We start from the raw sequence: 12755 nt of genomic DNA on the forward strand, positions 1-12755 counted from the left end.
TCTAATTACTGTAGATAGCACCACCATCCTTCCTGTCTCATAAGTCCAAAGTTTTGGTGTTAACCTCAAGTCACTGCTCTCATTAAACCCAAATAGACAGTTTCTCAACAAGTCCTGTTGATTGACCCTTCACAACATCAGTAAAATCGACCCTTTCTTTTCCATTCCACTGCTAAACATTAATACAAGCACTTATCCTATCACTTGCTTATTGCATCAGCCTCCTTGCTGATCTCCATGCCTTCTGTCTCTCCCAACTTTAGGCCATACTTCCCTCTGATGCCTACATCATTTTTCTACAAAAAACATTCAATCCATGTTTTCCCACTTCCCAAGAACCTCCAGTGGTTGCGCATCCACTCCCACATCAAACAAAAACTCCTTACCATTGGTTTTAAACCACTCAATCACCTTGCCTCCTCCTACCTCATTTTGTTGTCCTCCTCCAACAATTCAGGCAACACACTTCACACTTCACACTTCACTGGAGGAGTGAAATGCCAACCTACTCACAATACCTTGATCTTGTCTATCTCCCTGCCACATCTCTCCTCACCCTGCCTCAGGCCTACAACACCTTCCCTCTTCATTATGCCCACCTTCAAAGCCTTATTAAAAGCAGAACCCCTCCAAAGATCTTCCCCAACTAAGCCCTCATTTCCTCTTCTCCCATGTCTTTCTGCTTTATCCTTGAACTTGTTTTTGCACTCTTTATGCACTTTTCCCTTGGACCCTAAATGTTTCCATTCATGTCCATAATTTACGTGTTTGTTCTTTTATCTCCCCTTTTTGGACCTGATCACCTTGTAACCTCCCCAGCGCTTAGAACAGTGCCTTGCACATAGTGCTTAATAAATGCCATTATTATTATTATTATTATTATTGTTAGACTATAAGCTTGTTGAGGGCAGGGAACTTTTCAACTCTGTTATTCTCTGCTCTCCTGTGCTCTTAGTACAATGCTTTGAAAACAGTCAACACTCAGTAAATATAATTCCCCACAAATATATCAACGTTTCTGTGGCAATGTGGGCCTGAAAAATGCCTCTCTGCATACATTAGCATTATATGTCACATGTTTCCTATTTTGTCCCATTGTGTCACCTATGTATTCCTCCCAGAGTTAACTAACAACTTCTCCTCCTTGGCTTTCATGTCCCAACTCCTACTCAATTCTCCCCATCCTATCCTAATTTTTTGAACTATCCATGCCCTGTAAAACAAAATCCACTCCTTGTCTCCCCAGTTCTCTCCTGTCCTTTCCTCTGGTTAGTCTGACCCTGTGCCCACTGTAAGCCTCAACTGGTGTTTTGTTAAAAAGCAGCTACCATATTTACTCATAAGAGTACCTCCACCACATAACTGCTGCTCTCATCTCAAGTTTTTAAGGAGCAAAAAAAATCTATTATTTAAGCAGGAATCACTATTCCTGAAAATGCTGAGGTAGGAAAAGGCATACTAAGGATGCTCAAGATACAGGATAAAAGATGTCTTTTTTGATACTGATACTCCTGGTGATAGAAGGAAAATGAGAGTCGTGATGTCCTGGATACAGGTTGGCACCATGAAGTTTTCATTGTCAAATTGTGCAAATTATCATTGGAATAGAAAGAAGAGAAGGGATTGGGGGTTGGCACAATTTCTCAAATGCTTATTGAATACAGCAATTGATACTTATTTTCCTCTTCTCCCCTAACTTCTTCCTCCTTTATTTTCTTCTCTTTTCTCTTCAGACAGTCGATCAATCAGTGGCATTTACTGAACACTTATTGTGTGCAGAGCTCTGTACTAAATCCTTGGAAGATTAATTTTAATAATTACAATTAAAATTATCACTGCCAACAAAGAGTTCACAATAGAGTCCATGATAGACTTAAGACAAGACATTAAAATAAATTGCATATAGGAAAACTTATAGAATACAAGGATATGTACATAAGTGCTGTGGGGCTGGAGGTGGAGTGAGAATCAAAGTGCTTCATAACCATAGGAATTAGGTGGGTTCTTTTAAAATTATGCTTTTCATAATTCAGCAAATAAATGGTATTCACCTATTTAACACATAAATGCATATACATTCTTTCTCAGTCTCTTTTGCAGGCTCCTCCTCCCCCTCCCATCCTCTTACGGTGGGGGTTCCCCAAGGTTCAGTGCTTGGTCCCCTTCTGTTCTCAATATACACTCACTCCCTTGGTGACCTCATTCGCTCCCACGGCTTCAACTATCATCTCTACGCTGATGACACCCAGATCTACATCTCTGCCCCTGCTCTCTCCCCCTCCCTCCAGGCTCGCATCTCCTCCTGCCTTCAGGACATCTCCATCTGGATGTCCGCCCGCCACCTAAAGCTCAACATGTCGAAGACTGAGCTCCTTGTCTTCCCTCCCAAACCTTGTCCTCTCCCTGACTTTCCCATCTCTGTTGACGGCACTACCATCCTTCCCGTCTCACAAGCCCGCAACCTTGGTGTCATCCTCTACTCTGCTCTCTCATTCACCCCTCACATCCAAGCCATCACCAAAACCTGCCGGTCTCAGCTCCGCAACATTGCCAAGATCCGCCCTTTCCTCTCCATCCCAACTGCTACCCTGCTCATTCAAGCTCTCATCCTATCCCGTCTGGACTACTGCACTAGCCTTCTCTCTGATCTCCCATCCTCGTGTCTCTCTCCACTTCAATCCATACTTCATGCTGCTGCCCGGATTATCTTTGTCCAGAAACGCTCTGGACATATTACTCCCCTCCTCAAAAACCTCCAATGGCTACCGATCAATCTGCGCATCAGGCAGAAACTCCTCACCCTGGGCTTCAAGGCTGTCCATCACCTCGCCCCCTCCTACCTCACCTCCCTTCTCTCCTTCTACTGCCCAGCCCGCACCCTCCGCTCCTCCACCACTAATCTCCTCACTGTACCTCGCTCTCGCCTGTCCCACCATCGACCCCTGGCCCACGTCATCCCCCGGGCCTGGAATGCCCTCCCTCTGCCCATCCGCCAAGCTAGCTCTCTTCCTCCCTTCAAGGCCCTGCTGAGAGCTCACCTCCTCCAGGAGGCCTTCCCAGACTGAGCCCCTTCTTTCCTCTCCCCCTCGTCCCCCTCTCCATCCCCCCGTCTTACCTCCTTCCCTTCCCCACAGCACCTGTATATATGTATATATGGTTGTAGATATTTATTACTCTATTTATTTATTTATTTATTTATTTATTTTACTTGTACATTTCTATCCTACTTATTTTATTTTGTTGGTATGTTTGGTTCTGTTCTCTGTCTCCCCCTTTTAGACTGTGAGCCCACTCTTGGGTAGGGACTGTCTCTATGTGATGCCAATTTGTACTTCCCAAGCGCTTAGTACAGTGCTCTGCACATAGTAAGCGCTCAATAAATACGATTGATTGATTGATTGATTGATTAGTGCAACAAATAAGTCCAATTTATCTGCTCTAATGACAATCTATAACACTTCAGTTTTTATATTAGAGGGAAAAAATCCACAGGATCATTTTGGCCAATGCACCTTAAGATACTCTTTCAACTGGTCCAGAGCAGATTACTTTTCTTTGCAGCTTCAGGAGATAGTTTCAGAAGCAAAGGAGCCTTTACTTTGTTAATTCACTTTTCCACCCTTCCCTAGCATCTTTATCCTGTCTTGTGAGTCCAGGAAATATTTTGGGGTTATTGTTTCTTCAGCCTTTATTGCTAGCCTTAATTTCCTGCATAATAGCCTCTTCATTGATATGAGATGCAAGAATTATATAAAAAAGTAGGGCAATTTCACAAGTAAATGTGGTATAGAGTGAGCTCAAATGAGTTGCTGAAATTAAGAGAGGTAGTAGGAGAGTAGCAAGGTGAGGTAGTATAGGGCAAGGTGATTGAGTGCTTTTTAAACCAATGGTAAGGAGCTTCTTTTGAAGCAGAAGTGGATGGGCAACCACTTGAGGCTCTGGAAGAGTGGATAAGCATGGACTGAATGTTTTTGTAGAAAAAATTATTTGGGCAGCAGATTGATGTATAGTCTGGAATGGGGATGTCTGCAAGGAGGCTGATGCAATAAATGATTTGGGGCTGTACTCAATAATGTACTCAGTACTGGAAATTGTTCATGTTTACTGCTATTGAATTTAATTCAACAGGGTAGAACTGCATCCAATGCACGCTTAACATGACTGCGAGAAAAACAGAATCAAAGATTGATTAGCCAGGAAGCATTGAGAGAGGCTGTATTCCTCATAGAAGAACAGCGGACTGGGGCAGAAGGGAGGAACAGTGATGGGATAGAATTTTCACTCAGTTCTTGAAAAAGGGTACATTTCACAACTATTCTCTGTATGGATTCAGGACCAGCTCTGGCTTGATTACTAAGGATGACAACTAACTGGGGCCTCATGGCTAAACAAAGGAAAATAACTGCAACATGGTTGCATTACTTCTCCAAATCTTGGGAAGATTGTGGTGGCTACTGCTGTAGAAGTCCCTTGGCTGCTGTGGACTATGGACCACGAGAAACCTAAAATTCTACTCCTTCAACTTCAGTACCTTACTTAGTACAGTGTTCTGTACACAGGATAACAACACATTTCATTGATGCTAATCTTGGCTTTTATCTTTATAAATGTATTCCTTTTTATGTTAGTTTTGTATTCATAATTCATCTCTCCTTATGTGACTATTGTTAGCATCCTCTTCTTTACATTCTTCAGAGTCATCACACAGTAAGCATTTAAGAACTAAAAAATGTTCAATCCATGTTTCCCCACTCCTCAAGAACCTCCAGTCATTGCCCATCCATCCTTACAACAGACAGAAACTCCACATCATTGCCTTTAAAGCACTCAATCAGTTTGCCATCTCCTACCTAACTTGACTGATCTTCTCCTGCTGGGTGTACACCCAGCCTGCATACATCACTCCTCTAATGCCAGCTTACTCACTGTGCCACAGTCTCATCTATCTTGTTCCTAACCTCTTTCTCATGTCTTCTCCCTAGCCTGGAACCCACTCCTCCCCCATATTCAGTAGACCACCACTCTCCCCATCTTGAAAATATATTATGTATTATAAATTACTAATTTATTCATATTAATGTCTATTTCCCCCTCAAGACTGTAAACTCATTATGGGCAGGGAACAGGTCTGCAAATTATTTTGTATTGTGCTCTCCCAAGTTCTTAGTACAGTGCTCTGAATATAGTAAGCATGCAATAAAAAGGATTGATTGATTAAGGTCAAATCTCTTCCAGGAGACCATCTTCAATTAAGCGTTTATTTCCCCAGCTCCCTCTCCCTTCTACATTGCATATCAATTAATCAATCAACCAATGCTATTTATTAAACACTTACTTTGTGCAGAACACTATTCTAAGTAGTTGGGAGATTACAAGACAAAAGAATGAGTAGACATGTTCTCTGCTCCATAATGAACTATGGTATGCCCTTAGATCTGTGACATTTGGGTATTTGATATTTACCCCTCCCCCAACCCCACAGCAGTTTCTTTGTAAATTTATTTTAATTTTTCTAATGGTATTTGTTGACTGCTTAGTATGTGCCAGACACTGTACTGAACACTGTACAAGATTATCAGATTAATAACAGTCCCTGTCCCAAGTGGAATTCACAGTCTTAATCCCCATTTTACAGATGAGGTAATTGAGACCCAAAGAAGTGAAGTAATTTGGTCAAGGTCACACAGCAGGCAAGGATGAGGATTAGAACCCAGGTCCTCTGACTTCCAGACCTGTGTTCTAAATACTTGGCCATGGTACTCCTCACAAGGTCATGGTGCTTCTCAAAAGGTATACTTCTACATTTGTACATTTCTTTAATTTATATATTATAAATTATTTATATTAATGTTTATCTCACCTGTTAGGCTCTAGCTTGCTATGGGCAGAGAGGGTGTCAACCAACTCTGTTGTATTGTTCTCTTCTAAGTGCTTAGTGTAATGCTCTGCACACAGTAAATGCTCAATCAATTCCACTGACTAATCAATCAGTGCTATTTATTGATTCCATACTTTGTGTAGAGCATTATAACTAGGTAAGTACTTGGGAAAGCACAGTACAATATAACTGACAGTCATGATCTCTACTGTTAACCTTGGAACATGTCATCTCTAGTGGATAAGACTACCAAGCAACAGCACCAAGCCATAGTACCAAGAAGGTGCTCTGAAGCAACAAGAAGCAGTCTTATTCTCCACTTGTGGTGGTGGGGCTTCTTCTTTGTTTTTTGTTCATTCTTTTTCCTTGTTCTTCAGGGTTACAAAAAGGAGATTCTTGGAAGCAACTGTATTTTTACTGCCAATCAGAGGTTCCACTTAGGTCACACTATCTGATGGTGATCTCTATAGGGACAGTGTCAACCAAAGAGATTCACATCTATCATAGAATTCTAACCCTGAATATGCACCCTCCCTGTTATTGTCTGTGAGGATATTTGACAGTGTTATTGGTCCTCTTCTCAATCTGTGTCCTTTTGTCAGTCAGTAATAATAATAATAATGATGATGGCATTTGTTAAGCACTTACTATGTGCAAAGCACTTTTCTAAGTGCTGGGGAGGATACAAGGTGAACAGGTTGTCCCACAGGGGGCTCACAGTCTTAATCCCAATTTTACAGATGAGGGAACTGAGGCACAGAGAAATGAAGTGACTTGCCCAAAGTCACACAGCTAACAATTGGCAGAGCCGGTATTTGAACTCATGACCTCTGACTCCCGAGCCCATGCTCTTTCCTTTGAGCCATGTTGCTTCTCAGTATGTCAATCACATTTATTGAATGCTTATGTGATTTGTTGGTCATGTGAGCTGGTATCTGCTCCTCTCCAGAGGTCCCTTCATCTCCTGGTCTCAACCAGTTTCAGATAAGGTTTGCAGTGGATTCTTACTTCCACAGATTCTAAGCTCACTGTGAGCAGGCAATGTGTCTTCCAATCCTGCTGCGTTGTACTCTCTCAAGCTTTTAGTATAGTGCTCTCCTCACAGTAAGTGCTCAATAAATATCTTTTCCGTGGTATTTGTTGAAAGCTGATTATGTGCCATGCACTGGTGTGGATTCAAGATACTTAGGTTGGACAGAGTCCATGCCCCACATTTTTCTTAATTCCCATTTTTACAAATGTGATAAAAGAGACACAGAGAAGTTAAGACTTCTAGACTGTGAGCCCACTGTTGGGCAGGGACCGTCTCTATATGTTGCCAACTTGTACTTCCCAAGCGCTTAGTACAGTGCTCTGCACACAGTAAGCGCTCAATAAATATGATTGATTGATTGATTAAGTAACTTACCCAAGATCACACAGTAGACAAGTGGCCGAGCCAGGTGGTTCTGACTCCTAGGCCTGTGCTCTAGACTATGCTAGTGGATTTCTATTGAATTAATGTTTGCTTGATTATTATTATTAATAATAGTAATAATAATAACTGTGATATTTGTTAAGCACTTAGCATGTGCTTAGGTGCTGGGGTGGATACAAGCAAATTGAGTTGGACATAGTCCCTATCCCACATGGGGCTCACAGCCTTAATCCCTATTTTACATATAAGGTAACCAAGGCACAGAGAAGTTGACTGGCTTGCCCAGGGTCACAGCAGACAAGTGGAATAGGAGGGACTAGAACCCAGGCCCTTCTAACTCCTAGGCTCATGCTCTATCCACTAGGCCACTCTATTTCCCTAATAGGGGATTTGAGGCACAGAGAAGTGAAATGATTTGCCCAGTGTCATAAAGCTGGCAGGTCGCAGAGTCGGAATTAGAACCCAGGTCCTTCTGTTCTCCAGGCTGATTCTCTATCTACTAAGCCATGCTTCTTCTCTAAAGCAGATTAATTCCATGACGACTTTGGAGTCTTCTCTTCTTCTGGTGGTCAACATTTCACAAGCTTAACTTTTGACCTTATTATATTGGCCTTATTCCGTACATCCTTATCTGCCTTCCTGGCGTTCTGTCTTACATCCTTAAATAAACTTTGCTTTCACAAGTCCTGTTAATGCATAAATTACATCCCCTCTCCTACACCTATACCTACATGTCATAATCCTGCCTTCAAGGAGCTTGCAGTTTACAGGGGAAGACAGACACCAAAATATATTGCTGAGAGAGTTGTTATGTCATTTAAAAATAAGTTTATGTAGCAGACAAGTGGCAGAGCCAAGATTAGAATCTGGTCCTGACATAAACCCTGGCCTCTATCTACTAGGCCACATTGCTTCATCTCTCCATTTTCTGTCCTGAACTATGCTGTGAGCATGAAGCATTCCTTGTTCACCTCCCATTCTGAAAGCAAGAAATTCCTGGACCTATCCCTTTTTCTTTCTTTGTCCTAGTCACATTCTCTTTTAAGTAAAGATGGATGGGCAACTTCTGGGAGCTTTTGAGGAGTATGGAGATGTGGACCTCAATTTTTCTTGTTTTTTTTTGTTTTTGTTTTTTTCAGGAAGATAATCTGGACATCAAAGTGAACTATGATGAGAAAGGGGAGAAACAGGAGGTGGGGAGATAAGTGAGGAGGCTGTTGCAGTAAACAATGAGGGATAGGGAAAAGGCTCGGATCAATACTGTGAGCCCACTGTTGGGTAGGGACCACCTCTATATATTGCTGATTTGTACTTTGCCAAGTGCTTAGTACAGTGCTCTGCACACAGTAAGAGTTCAATAAATACAATTGCATGAATGAATATAATAGCAGTTGTAATGGAGAGGAAAGGGCAGATTCAAAATATATTGTGAAGGTAGAATTGACCCGGTTTTGTGATGAATTGAACATGAGGATTTAAATACACAGATGAGTTGAGGATGATGCCAAGGTTATGGGCTTGTGAAACAGTGAGGATGATGGTGTTCTTTATGGTGATAGGAAAATTGGATGCATGGGGAACAGGGTTTAGATGGGAAGATGAGGAATTCTGTTTGAACATGTTAAGTTTTAAAGTGTTGGTATGATAGCCAAGTAGAGATGTTCTAAAGGCAAGAAAAAGTTTGAGAGGTCAGAGAAGTCAGGTCTGGAGATGTAGATTTGGGAGTCATTCCCATAGAGATGGTAGTTGAAGCCATGGGAATAAGTTAGCTCTCCAAGGAAACGGGTATAATTGGAGAATTACAGAGGGCACAACACTGAGTCTTGAGAGATTCCCACAGTTATTCATATATTCATTAATTCATTCATATTTATTGAGCACTTACTGTGTGCAAAGCACTATACCAAGCACTTGGGAGAGTACAATATATCAGCAGACACATTCCTACCTACAGTGCCCTACTGAGAGCTCACCTCCTCCAGAAGACCTTCCCAGACTGAGCCCCACCTTTTTCTCTACTCCTCCTCCCCTTCCCATTGCCCCCCACTCCCTCCCTCTGCCCTACCTCCTTCCCCTCCCCACAGCACTTGTGTATATTTGTACATAATTATTATTCTATTTATTTTATTAATGATGTGCATATATCTACAATTCTATTTATCGATTCTGATGGTATTGACAACTGTCTACTTGTTTTGTTTTGTTGTCTATCTCCCCCTTCTAGATTGTGAGCCCGCTGTTGGGTAGGGACTGTCTTTATCTGCAACCGAATTGTACTTTCCAAGCGCTTAGTACAGTGCTCTGCACACTGTAAGTGCTCAATAAATAAGACTGAATGAATGAATGAGTAAATGAATAAATGAATGAGCTCAGTCTAAAAGGGGAGACAGACATTGATATAAACAAATAAATAGATGAATGAATAAATAAACAAATAAATAAACTACAAATATAAACTGATATATAAAGCCAGGTTGTGATGAAGAAAGGAGCAAGAGTGGCACAGAAAGGAGAGGGAGAAGAGGAGAAGGGGGCACAGTTAGTAAAAGCTTCTTGGAGATCAAACAATCAATCAATTATATTTATTGAGTGCTTACTGTGCCTCTAATAAGGTTTTGAAATGGGGGAGAGCAATTACCTGTCTGATAAGAGGAGGGAGGGCATTCTGGGTCAGAGATAACACGTGGGTGAGAGGCCGGTGGTGAGATAAATGAGATCAAGATATAGTGAGAAGGTTGGTATTCGACAAATGACATGCGCAGTCTGGGTTGTAATAGGAGAGTAGTGAGGAGACCTAGGAGGAGGCAATGTGATTAAGTGCTTTAAAGTCAAGGGTTAGGAGTTTTCGTTTGATGCTAAGGTGGATGAGGAACCACTAGACATTCTTGAGGAATGGGGAAACATGGTCTGAACATTTTTGAAGGAAAATGACTCAGGCAGAAGAATGGAGAATGGACTGGAGTGGGGTGATCAGCAAAGAGGCAAGATAGGGTAAGTGCTTGCATTAATGTGGTAGCAGTTTGGACAGAGAGGACGGGGTGGATTTTAGCGATGTTGTAAAGGTAAAACTGACAGGATTTAGTGTTGGCTTGAATATGTGGGTTGAATGAGAGAAAGGAGTCAAGGATAATGTCAAGCTTATGGGCTTTTGAGACAGGCAGGATGGTGGTGCTGTCAACAGTGATGGGAAAGTGAGTAGGAAGATGGGGTTTGGGTGGGAAGATGAGAAGTTCAGTTTTAGCCACATTAAGTTTGAGGTGATGGGAGGTCTTGCAAGTAGAGATATCTTGAAGGCAGGAGGAAATGTAAGACTGCAGAGAGGGAAAGAGATCAGGGCTGGAGATGTAGATTTGGGTGTCATCAGCATAGTGGTGAAAGCTGAAGTCATGTGAGAGAATGAGTTTTCCAAAACAGTGGGTGTAGATGGAGAAAAGCTGGGGATCCAGGACTGAACCTTGAGGGACACCCACAGTTAGGGGATGGGAGGCAGAGGAGGAGCCCATGAAAGAGCCTGAGAATGAGTAGCCAGAGGGATAGGAGGAGATCCAGGAGAGGACAGTATCAGCGAAGCCAAGGCTGGATAATGTTCCCAGGAGAAGGGAATGGTCGACAGTGTCAAAGGCAGCTGGGAGGTCAAGAAGGATTAGGATGGAGATTGGATTTGGCAAGATCATTGGTGACCTTTGAGAGGGTGATTTCTGTGGAGAGAAGAAGAGAGAAGCCAGACTCAGGGGGGCAGGGGGAGGTTAAGGAGAGAATTGGAGGAGAGGAATTCGAGACAGTGAATGTAGACAGCTCACTCACTGGAGAGGAATGGTAGGGGGGAGATGGGCAATAACTGAAGGGAGCCAAGGGGTCAAGGGAGGGTGTTTTTAACATAGGGGAGATGAGGGCATGTTTAAAAGTAGTGGGGGGAAAGTCACTGGAGAATAAACAGTTGAAAACAGCACTTGGGGGGAAGGTGGAGGGGAAGAAAAAAGGGGAGTTGGGGAGTGGGAGACAAAGGAGGAGCAGATGAAAGAGCTTGTGAAAGAGGGGTCAGAGAAAGAGGAAGAGAAGCAGGAGAGAACCAATGTTGAAGAAGAAGAAGTCAGAATCCAGTGTTTCTAGAAGGGAATTAGCATCTCAATTAGTGCTCCCATTCTACTTTATCTCAATAATTTACCTTATCTCAGTAATAAGCTGGCATACTTCACTCCTTTAAAACTGAACTACTCACTGTATCTTCATCTTATTTATTTTACAAACAATCCCTTACCTATGCCTTCAGAGTGGCATGGAACTTCCTCTCACTGCCTAACCAGCTGATCAGCAATCTTCTCATCCTCAAATTTCACTAAAACTATATTTCTTCCAAAAACAATCTCTGACCAACCTCTCTTTTCCCACCATATTCACCCTCCCTAATGTATCACAAAGCACTTTGATAGTCATGCCACCCTCATCTCCATAGCACTTGTGAACATACCCTAATACTCTACTATTTTACCTACCTGTAGATTATTTTAATGTCAATCTATCTCATGAAATTTTAATATCCTGGAGGGGAGTGATCATGACTACCAAAGCTAATGTACTGAACTTTACTAAGCACTTAGGATGCTCAATAAATACCACTGATTCACTGAGTGATTGATAAATAGATGTGCATGTAAGTTCCAATGAGACCAGGTTTTAAGTATGGATACTCAGGAAGGTCGGGGATTATTCAGAAAATGTTTCATGGAGGAACTGTGATCTTAGGAGGGACTTGAAGTTGTGGGGATATTTTGGTGTGGTGTATTTGGTGAGAAAAAGAGTTCTAAATTGAGGGGAGAGAAAGGGGGGTGGCAAGAAAAAAGAGGAGGAAGAAAGATGGAGAGGGAGAATTCTTCAATCTTGCTATTTATCTGCCTTCTCTGGCCTTTCCTTTCCTAAATCCAGTCTTCATTCTTCTAAAGAAAAAGTTCAGTTCATGTCTCCCACTCCTCAAGAACTTCCTGTAGTTGTCAATCCATCGCTACATAAACCAAGAACTCCTTACCATTGGCTTTAAACTACTCAGTAATATCTCTCCTTCTATCTATTCTCGCTCTATAACCAGTTTACACACTTTGCTCCTCTCAAACCTTCCTATTTACTGTGTGCAGTTCTAACCTCTCTAAATATTGACCTTTTGCTGATGCCTACCTTCCCTCCCTTTTTTATTAATGTTATTTGTTACGTGCTTACTATGTACCAGGCACTGTACTAAACCCTGGAGCAGATACAAGCTAATTAAGTTGGACATAGTCCCTGTTCCATCTGTGGCCCACAGTCTTAATCCCCTTTTTACAGATGAGGCAACTGAGGAATAGAAAATAATAATAATGGTGATGATGGCATTTATTAAGCGCTTACTATATGCAAAGCACTCTTCTAAGCACTGGGGAGGTTACAAGGAGATCAGATTGTCCCACGGGGGGCTCACAATCTTAATCC

This window comes from Tachyglossus aculeatus, chromosome Y3 (assembly GCF_015852505.1).
Source record: "Tachyglossus aculeatus isolate mTacAcu1 chromosome Y3, mTacAcu1.pri, whole genome shotgun sequence".
In the NCBI taxonomy this organism is placed as follows: domain Eukaryota; kingdom Metazoa; phylum Chordata; class Mammalia; order Monotremata; family Tachyglossidae; genus Tachyglossus; species Tachyglossus aculeatus.